This window comes from Canis lupus, chromosome 7, assembly GCF_048164855.1.
Source record: "Canis lupus baileyi chromosome 7, mCanLup2.hap1, whole genome shotgun sequence".
Classification (NCBI taxonomy): domain Eukaryota; kingdom Metazoa; phylum Chordata; class Mammalia; order Carnivora; family Canidae; genus Canis; species Canis lupus.
The window spans coordinates 64,956,439-64,964,046 of record NC_132844.1 but is presented as its reverse complement, the minus strand read 5'-3'; the positions used below and the strand labels follow the sequence as shown (position 1 = coordinate 64,964,046).

The 7,608-nt window shown below is 40.7% G+C and overlaps 1 protein-coding gene across 3 annotated transcripts in view; it reads left to right on the top strand.

Annotated features, from left to right (window-relative positions):
- Positions 1-1,732: 1,732 nt before the first annotated feature.
- Positions 1,733-7,608, top strand: part of DNAH8 (dynein axonemal heavy chain 8) — a 364,549-nt gene continuing 358,673 nt past the window's right edge. For all 3 annotated transcript variants that reach the window (XM_072833179.1, XM_072833178.1, XM_072833180.1), the window contains exon 1: positions 1,733-1,817. The gene's annotated coding sequence lies outside the window, so the exon portion shown is untranslated. The remainder of the gene's footprint in view (positions 1,818-7,608) is intronic.

Here is a 7,608-nt window from a genome sequence, read left to right as displayed (position 1 = left end):
AGAATTAAGTACTTGGGATCCCTGGGTGGCGCAGCGGTTTGGCGCCTGCCTTTGGCCCAGGGCGCGATCCTGGAGACTCGGGATCGAATCCCACGTCAGGCTCCTGGTGCATGGAGCCTGCTTCTCCCTCTGCCTATGTCTCTGCCTCTCTCTCACTGTGTGCCTATCATAAAAAAAAAAAAGAAAGAAAAAAAGAATTAAATACTCAACTGACTGAACCACCTAGACAGTATTATTTCTTTAGAATATATTTTCAAAAGAAAATATGGTAAGTTAAGGCACAGGGATATATTTAAGGTTCTTTAAAGGATATAATATCCTGTAATTTGTTCTCACTACACAAGAATACATAGATATACCTCCTACTGGGAAGATGGCAAGGATTAAACCATAAGTGCCAAAAATAGGCAATGAGACAAAAAAAAATGGGTCTGAGAAAGACCCTTTATTACTCACAACTCAACAAACAGCAGAAGTATCACAAGGGAACCCAGTTCTGGCCCCAAGTACCACTGGGCAACATTATGGGCCCACATGCAGGCACAGGATTGGGAGATAGCCAAGGACTCCAAGCTTACCATCTTTTGTAGAAAGCCAGGGTCCCTCCCCTGGAAGTGAGCACAGCTCTTTAGTCCTACTGTGATTGTTATTATTGACTTAATTGCCAATGCACTAGCTAAAGAAACAGCTGAGTCAGAGGACAGGTCTTACAGTTTGGCATACCTTGCAAGGTGTGCAGGGGTCCCATGAGCCCCATACCTTCATACTGCATCATTGCTGCTCAGTATTTCTTCATATGGAGGGACCATGTTTTATTTCTATATGTATTTATTTATATAATATAATTTATTTTTATAATCATTGTTGGGTTTAAGGTTTTTTTTGTTTTTGTTTTTGTTTTAATCAGTTGGCAGATCTTTCAATCCTCATTTTAGATCCATGTGCTCCATATTCAAAGATTCAGTTTAACACCTAATTAAAACAAATCAGGCACCCCATGTAAGAGAGTTACAAGAAAAACAGAAATGTGCTGGAAAGGGAAGGGAGGGTGGGCTTTGAAAAGAAGTCTGCTTTCTTCAGAGTTTATTATATTCTATATTACCAGTCATAGGTTTCTGAGCAAAGAAATTCAACAGAAGAGATTTAATACTCTCAAGTGAAACACTAAGTAACTTCAGAGAATATAGGCGCACCTGGGTGGCTCAGTGGGTGAGCATCTGCCTTCAGGCTCAGGTGGTGATCCTGGGGTCCTGAGATCCAGTCCCACATTGGACTCCCCACAGGGAGCCTGCTTCTCCCTCTGCCTGTGTCTCTGCCTCTCTCTGTCTCTCAAGAATAAGTAAATAAAACCTTTAAAAAAAAAAAAAAACCACACACACACACAAACCCACTGAAACGAAAAAACCCTTAAAGAAAAAGTATAAAAGTCCTAGAAAATATACATATATTTGCAAAGCATACATTTACTCATTTCCATGCACACGCTGGACTCCTCTCCAGTTCTCCCCCCACGCCCTCAGCCCTCAGTCCCCTCCTCTGGGCAGCTGCCCTTCTGTGACCCCGACCCCTGCACGATGTTTCACTTCTCTGGCTCCCGGGTTGGGGAGAGTGCGTGTCCGCGGGGACCTGCGTGCGGCTCGGGGAGCCGAGCAGGTGCTCCTGCAGCGGGAGCCCCTCACCGGCCGCCCCGCGCCGCGCACCCTGCAGGGAGCAGCGCCCTGCAGAGCCCGCGCGGGGCGCCCCGGAGAGAGCCGGTGCCGGCTCCCAACGGCCGAGCCTCGGTGGCGGCGGAGCCAGGAGCCGCTCCCCCCGCGCAGGTGAGTGCGCGGCCGGCTCCTGCCCCGAGTCCTCCCCTCCGCGGGATGCCCGGCCGGCTGCCCTCGCCTCCCAGCTCGTCCTCCCGGCCAGCCCAGCCCCATCCTGGGGCAAACGCCCAGCTCGGTCGCCTTTTGTAAACTCCAGTGGGTTCCCTGAACCTACGACTTCACCCTATTCCTCCCTTCTAAGAATTCAAAGGGAAGACAAAGTATCTCTCCCTCCAGGTTTATTTTTTCGACCTCTGTCTTCCTCCCCTGCACCCCGAAAATCTCGTCGCTGAGCTAGCCACTTTTCCCAAGCAAGGAAAAGCTTTTCCCAAGCAATATCTTCCCAAGCAAGCTCGGCCTTTTCCTGCTTTCTTGCATTTACACTCTGCTCTCCAGCCCGCCCCCCCCCCCGCCCCGCCTTCAGCCGAGAATATTCCCCACTTGCATGTTCTCACGACTGCTCTCCTTCAGACCCAGCTCAAATGTTGCCTTCTGTTAGGTTTTTTTCCGATAGTTTCTTTTTCTGCCAGTCTCTCTCAGCCCTTTGCTAATTCACTTTTTCTTGACATTGACCACCCTGTGTGTGTTTAACGGTCTGCTCCTCAATTCGTGCGTTTTGCTTTGGAGGAGCCTCTTAGTTTTGTGTGTAGCTACAGCGGCCAAGCACACGGAGGGCCCTCGACAATCGCGGATGAACTAATGCATGAAGGGACGTGGTTACAGAAATGGGTCCAAGAAACAGGAGTGTGGCTGTTAGCACACCGGTGTGTACTTGCTCCCATCAGTATTCCTACGGGTGGAGGAGCCCGCTGTCCCACTACTCCTGAAAATGAGCAGGGATGACTTTGTGGACATGCATTGAACCTTCACATCGAACTTAAGGGATGGTGGAATTTTAGAACTGATTGCATGTGGCACCAGGTTGTCTGTGGAAGAGATGAGAGGAGGAGAAAGAGATGAACAGATGTTTATTTTGAATTCATTCTGCATCTAGTGATGGCTAGCCAAGTGTGACTACTTGGAGCAAGGACCTGCCTCTTTATTTTGCAAGTAATCTTGCTACATCTGAAAATTCATAGGGAATTTTAGGTTCTACATATTAATGTGTATTATAGGGGAAAATATAAATACATGTGATATGTTGTTCAATGGGATGCATACACATATAACACAAATAAAATATATCTATAAAATATATAAAAGCACAATTTTATTATTTTTTTTAAAGTTATAAAATTGAAAAGTACAACACTTTCCCTACTTTCCCCCTCTGTCTTTCTCTTTCAAGGTTATACTAGTTGATGAATTATTGTGTATCTTCCCTGGAAAGCTTTTTTTTTTTCCCCTGGAAAGCTTTTAATGTGTTTTATCAAATCTAAGCTATTACCGATTATAATTTTATGCAATTACATAAACGCAAATTATGTATTTATGTAACTTCATAAAGGAAAAAAATGTGAGGAAAGAAAAAATATTGCCAGTTAAGCTTCTTAAAAATGTGGATCTTAGGAAAGATGAAATATCTTATATATGCATTTGTATATACAGTTTCTAAAATGTATACAATTGGTATTATGCAGTGTACTGTGCTTTGCTTTTTTCTTTTACATACGATGTGTTGGAGATCTTTCTATATCTGTATATGTAGCTCTACCCCTTCTTTTTAATTTTTTAAAGATTTATTTATTTATTTATTTATTTATTTATTTATGAGAGACACACAGAGAGAGAGGCAGAGACATAGGCAGAGGGAGAAGCAGCTCCATGCAGGGAGCCCGACGCGGAACTCGATCCCGGATCCCAGGATCAGGCCCTGAGCTGAAGGCAGATGCCCAATCACTGAGCCACCCAGGTGTCCCTACCTCATTCTTTCTATTGCTAGGGTCTGTATTAAAATTTTATTGAACATGATACTATTATCAAACTCAAACTTGTCCATGCACCCAGTGAGCAGTAATCCAGTGGCAAATACACCAGTTTTGAAGCAAAGAAAGATTATCAGAAGGGCAGCCCAGTAGGAAGGCAGGTCATTCCCAAAGCTGCTTCCCCCTGTTGAGCCTAGAAACAGCTTAAATACAGGAGAGGAGGGTAAGGGGTTTCTTAAACCTCCAGGGAGGGGGGCTTTGTAACAACCTGGAGGTAAGCATTCCTCCTGAAAATGAAGAGCTATTTGGGACCTGGTACAACTGGATATGTCAAGATAAATGTTACTATTTGGTCCCCATTAGATCTCTACGATTAGTGGGTAAATGGGGAGTAGGGGTAAAAAAGAAAAATGAATGATTGATGGTACATGAGGTTAAGAGGTGCATAAAATATAAATAGGGAACCAATCAAAATGTGGAACTAAGTTTATAATGCAGCAATATTACTATAGTCCTGTTTATGCTTTCAAAACAGGTCCAGGAACCAAGTGTTGGGCCTGAGAACTACAGTTCAATTAATGGGTTTGTCCTTTTTTCCTTCCTTATTGGTTACCAATTATTGAACTTACTATTTTTTAAAAGATTAATTCATTTTATGAGAGAGAGTGAGAGAGCATGTGTGAGCAGGGAGGAGGGGCAGAGAAAGAAAGAATCTCAAGCAGACTCTCTACTCAGTGGGGAGCCTGATGCAGGGCTCCATCTCACAACCCTGAGATCATAACCTGAGCCAAAATCAAGAGTCAGATGCTTAACCAACTGAGCCACTCGGGTTTCCCAAGCACTTACTATATTTTAGCCTTTTAAAAAAATTCAGGTATAGGGTCGCCTGGATGGCTTAGTTGGTTAAACATCTGCCTTCAGCTCAGGTCATGATCTCAAGGGCCCTGGGATTGAGCCCCGCATTGGGCTCCCTACTTAGTGGGAAGTCTGCTTCTCCATCTCCTTCTGGTCATGCTTTCTCTCACTATCTGTCTCTCTCTCTCAAATAAATAAAATCTTTTTAGAAAATTCAAGTATAGTTAGCACACAGTGTTATATTCATTTCAGACATACAATAGGTCCTTTATTAAGGGATATTTTGGTTATTTCCAGGAAATGTGTTTGTTTTTGTGCTTGTTTTTGCTATTATAAACATGTTGCAGTGAACAATCAATCTTCTCTGTACATATACACACATGCATATGGATATAATGTGTATAATATAGTAAACTAATTTGTTTACTAAGATTTTCCCATTTCAACTATGTACTCTATTCAAAATTTAAAAAAAAAAAAAAAAAAAAAAAAACAAAATTTTGCTGCAGTTTTTAGGAATTCTATATAAAGTAGTTGTATACATTTCCTAACTTAAAATGAAATAGTTGCACCAGTCTTTGGAAGTGGTAAGCTGATATTTTATATTTAGACTTCATTATGTGCCAAGTATGACTTGGCTTTTGAAAATCATCTAGAAAATGCATCTCAAATTATTTTGTTAGAGGAAGAATTCTACACTTCTCTTAAGCAAAATCTCCCCAAATGGGAAGTGGTTATTTATTTATTTATTTATTTAGAGTGTCTCATATAGATGATTTACTTTAAAAATGTTAAACCATAACAAATTATTTAGAATTTATTTATTTCCCAGTCACAATAGTGATTAATACCTGATTATCAGTTTCCTTATATCCAGTGTTTGTTCACAGACTGCTAACCACGAAGACTCTTTAATGTTCACAAAATAAGAGCTTATCTTGTCCTTAGCTTGAAATATTGGGGTGCCTGGCTGGCTCAGGGAGTGGAACATGGGACTCTTGATCTCGAGGTTGTAGGTTCTATCCCTATGTTGGATGTAGAGAGGACTTAAAAAGTAAAATTTTTAAAAGAAAGAGAAAATATATGTAGCACTCAGTAGAGCACAAGTTAAACTCTTTACTTAGAACATGTATCTGTAAGTACTGTAATGTTCAGATATTAAATGCTTTTTATTTTTCCTTAAACAGCTTCACATAAATTCTAAGGAAACTAAGATGACACACATAGAGGTGGAAAACATATGCATGCTATATTGAAGTATGTTTACCTGAATCGAAGCTATAGATTATGTTTATTAAATTACCATACAAGCAGAGTAACTGACAATAACCTTTTCCTGTGTATTTTATGATCAGCTTGACAAATTCTTTTTTTTTTTTAATTTATTCATTTACTTTAGAGATGGGAAGCGATAAGAGCAGAGGGAGTGATAAATCCAGGTTTGACCCCAGGAGCCTGAGATCATAACCCGAGCCGAAACCAAGAGTCAGGCATTCAACCAATTGAGCCACTCAGGCGCTCCTTGACAAATTCTTGATTAGGACATTTTCAGAACACTTAAGAGTGCTAGAAAAAAACCACTGGTAGAACTGAGCAGATTTCCTAACATCTTAATGTTAATATCGGTGCTTTATAAAACCACATTTTATTATTCATGATTTACTTACTTTAACTGATTCTGAATCCTATTTATAGTCTTTTGGAAGAACAAATAAAATATGGCATAATTTTAAGTTCTGTTTTTTTTTTTCCTAATTTCTACCCTTTTTGACCTCTTTAGAGTTTTTCATGCCTTTACTTCTTTTCTTTTCTCTCTAGATTTCTTCCTTCTCTTCTTATTGAATCCTACCTATTCTTCAAGGGCAATTTATGTCCAAATCCTCCATGAAATCCTATTTGTTTGTTTTGTTTATGTTAATTTTTTCTTCCTCTAAATACTTTTCCAACAGAGCTCCATAATTTTACACTCTTAATTGATTTGCAAAGATTATCTCTCCAATAGCATTGTGAATCCTTTTTTTTTTTTTTTTAAAGATTTTATTTATTTGAGAGAGAGAATGAGAGAGAAAGAGAGAGAATGCACAAGCATGGGGAGGAGCAGAGGGAGAGAGAGAGGAAGATTCCTCACTGAGAGGGGCGCCCAATCTCTGGGCTCCATCCCTGGGCTCTCCAGGATCATGACCGGAGCTGAAGATAGATGCTTAACCAAGTGAGCCACTCAGGTGTCCAAGCATTGTGAATCCTTGAGGACGAGAGTCCTGTCTTGTTTTCTGGCCGCCAGAGTGAGTATCGTAACCCCAGGCACATAGTAGTTACTCACACCACTTTGCTGGAGGCTGTGGCTGTGGCACAGGAAGGAGGGAGAAGCTTCCATTTTTTTCTTCCTTTTGTATCCTTGTTTTCAGTGAAATTTCCATCTCTAAGCCTATGGATTCAGCCTGACCTTAGGAACCGTGGATACTGTTAACCCAACTGGTGATATTTAGGACAAAATTAAGCATTTTTAAGCTTTACTATTCTTTCTTTGCAAGATCACAGATAGCTACTTGAGCAAGGTGCAGCATTGGTGTCTACAGAGGGCCCCAGTGCCTAAACTAATTCTATCACTTTTTACCTTTCTCTCTTACTCTCTATCACTTTTTACCTTTTCTCTCTCTCTTCTTACTTTCTCTCTCTTAGTTTCAAAATGCCTTTTTAAAATTTCCTGGTGGGCTTAAAGGGGAAGCTTACCAAATTAAAGCCTTCTCACAGATGGTCAATAAATTGGTCACTTCCTTTTTTTTTTAATAAAGTCTTTTTATTATTTTTTTGTTTTATTACTATTTTTTCTTAAGTGATCTCTCTGCCTAACGTGGGGCTTGAACTCATGACCCTGAGATCAAGAGTTGCACACTCTACTGCCTGACCGAGCCAGCCAAACAGCCTAATTGGTCATTTCCTTATGCAGTTTATCATACTGTCTTTCCTTTTTAAAAAACGTGGCATTTTATTTTTATTTTTTAAATTTTAAATATTTTATTTATTTGAGAGAGAGAGAGTGAGAGAGACCACGAGGACAGGGTGGGGGTAGGAGAAGTAGACTT